Source organism: Rhamphochromis longiceps, linkage group LG7 (assembly GCF_057381845.1).
Source record: "Rhamphochromis longiceps isolate RC_006_pf linkage group LG7, R_longiceps_female_GT1.1, whole genome shotgun sequence".
NCBI lineage: Eukaryota > Metazoa > Chordata > Actinopteri > Cichliformes > Cichlidae > Rhamphochromis > Rhamphochromis longiceps.
The window spans coordinates 65,093,506-65,096,320 of NC_140563.1; the positions used below are offsets into that span (position 1 = coordinate 65,093,506).

At 38.3% G+C, this 2,815-nt stretch overlaps 1 long non-coding RNA gene across 1 annotated transcript; it reads right to left on the bottom strand.

Annotated features, from left to right (window-relative positions):
* Nucleotides 1-417: 417 nt before the first annotated feature.
* LOC146666696 (uncharacterized) lies at nt 418-1,442 on the bottom strand. Its single transcript, XR_014912451.1, has 3 exons — nt 1,375-1,442; nt 1,143-1,206; nt 418-747 (listed from the first exon to the last, which is right to left on the bottom strand). It is a non-coding gene; the product is annotated as an uncharacterized LOC146666696 (long non-coding RNA).
* Between the last annotated feature and the right edge of the window lie 1,373 nt (nt 1,443-2,815).

Consider the following 2,815-nt stretch of genomic DNA (forward strand, 5'->3'; position numbering starts at 1 on the left):
TAGGGCAACTTACTCATTTTGAGTACACTGTACAGCCTTGTTAGTTCCCAGAACTCGTTGCCTCAAAAAAACTAAGTAAAGCTTACTTAAGATGACTAATATTGCAAGTCTGCAGTATTAAGAATAACTTGATATTTCTGACTGTACAGTACTAATTGTTTACTTACTGACAAACATTTCAAGTTCAACTAAATGAAAAACAATTTGTGGTAACCTGAATATGATTAAAAATAATTAACAACACTTTTTGTAATGATGTTAAAATCAGACCAACTTTTATTTTCAAACACAACAAAGTATAACAGCCAACATACTGGACACTGTTCTGCTGAACAACAAACAATCTTACAATGAAACAAAGTCTCAGATTTAGTTATTCTAAAAATAAGTTTAGGCCTACCACAAGTTTGTTTTGTACTTAAATTACTTATATAATCAAAATAAAATATTTGTTGTTCTGTCACAAGTGTAGTCTCTAATTTAAACAACACATTTGTTTTTCATTCCAACACATGAGCTGGAATGTTGTAATATTTTAAGGATGGCTTGTTTCCAGTCCAGGCATTACTGCCTGAATGACTATCACGGATCGAGGTGATCCAAATATAGGTGCAGAAGAAAGTCTTTAACTTCCCTTAAGTACAGTGGCAGTGGATGTGGGTTGGAGATGCAATGAGCTTGAACCTGCAGGCGACCATCTTCACTGACCACACCATCTGTGACGGAGGACTCATCTCTCCTGTTGTCCTGCAAGCAAACAATCATATTTTTTGGAACATGAACTTAATTGCTTTCTTAAAACATTTTTTTCTGCATTTGGTATGAAACAGACTCCAATTTAGACAATCTCAGGCTCCCTCCCCACTGGAGAGGTGACATTCAATGTCCAAATTGTCAGTCTGGATAGCCGTGACCCCCACCCGACACACAATAATGTCATGAAAGCATCATTTTAAAAAGGGCTATGCAAAGATGGCCAATAACTTTCATTCTAATGATGTGCAAAATGATTTGGGCACAAAACAAATTTTGCTGTTAAACTTGCAGACTTCACTATATTCAGTGTAGACCCTCTAAACTAAGTTTGGGGGATGTGATCTTTCAAGAAATGCAGACCAAACTGTTGTTGTTTGTTTACTTACACAGCATGTCTTGTAGAATTAACTGGAGTCACCAGCAACAGCCTAGTGCAGTCATATCTCAAGTCTAATAACAGAAGACAGGAAAAGATCAGTAAAGAAACAACTTCCCCAAACCAAAAAAGAAGTAAAACAATAAGTAAAACAGGCTGATCTAAAGTATGATTAAAGTTCAGCCTGATTAATATAAATGTCACTGACAGTTGCTAATATATTGGAAAACCAAAATACTTACCACTGAGTTGATGTCTTTCTGTCCAACAGCAGGAGTGCTGGTCCCGAGCCTCAAAGACAGTATGAAGCAAGCAGAGGGAGAAAAAACAGAACATTTTTCAGAAACCGATTTGATCCTTAATGGCTGTGCAATCATTGTAACATAGAGTTTGCTTATGTTGTTAAATAAAGGCTGGATTTGACATTAATAGATGCCACAGATGTTCAAGGTGCCACAAAGCATGAAAAAATGGACGTCTTGGAAAACGTCTGGGCATTTTTGCAAATATGTGACGTCTTGATAAATCGAGCAGATATTTGAACTTTCGACAGCTACATTCTCGCCTGAAAATATCTTAAAAGTTGATTTTGTGACCCAGAAAAAGTAATAGGTTTTTTAGCCGCGCTCCTCCACCATTGCTGCGCTTACAAGTACGCACAGGCTCCGACGAGAGCTCTGTTATAGCTGACCGGGAGGTCAAGGCTTGGTAAGAGTCCGCGAGCACAGCTAACTCCTGGCTTATTGTTTTCACCCCCCCGAAGAATTTTGTCTGGGCTCTTATCTCACTTTTTTATTTCAAACAATCAACAGAAAATTTCACAGACACATTTTTATATAAGGTTTTTAAGGCTGTGGTGTTCATTTCTAAGTAACATGAGCCCAGCCGCAGCAGCAACGCTAGGCTAACACTAACTAGCTAGCACGGTGCTAAACTAAGAGAAGCCACAAAATCAGTTTGAATAAGAGTAAACATTTACTCACCAAGTCAGTGTATCAGGTAAAGATCCACAGCAATGACAACAATAATCTCTTGAGCTGACGCTTTCCTAGGTTTGCTCAACATATTCCATAAAAAATGCTGGCACCATGAACTTGCGGACTGATCCGTGCTAGGGAGGAGGACGGTAGTGAGTGGCATTTTCAAAACACATCTTTCATCCCTCCGCACTGAGAAGAAAAACTTCTGTCTTACTTAGTTTTTCTCAATTAAGACAACTCAAATAAATTGAGTTTATCAGCATTTCTGTAGAGGACAGAACCACCTGCTTTAATCTACCATGATGCTCTGTGTTATGTTGCCATGGCAATATGAAGTCAAATAAATACAAATATATAAACTGCACATTTGAAGGAGGACAAGAAGACAGGCAACTGGAAGAGCTTTTGAAGCAGGGAAACTTTTCTGGATTACTCTTAATTTAACTGGAAATTTTGCGAATACAAGTCAAGGAGGAAACAAGGAGGCAGGTTGGATTATATCTGAGGACAGGACGAATGAAGGAGAAGCATGAGGAGAGAGAAAACAGCAGAGCGATGGTGCAGAGCTAATCGTGGATCAAGTCGAAGAAGCAAGCATCAAAACTGTGAGTAAACATAACACATAAAGACTTAAAAATTACTGTGCTGATTAAGGAAACATTAAATTTGGTTAGTTTGGGGTCTGCAGCTTCAGGTTTGTGGG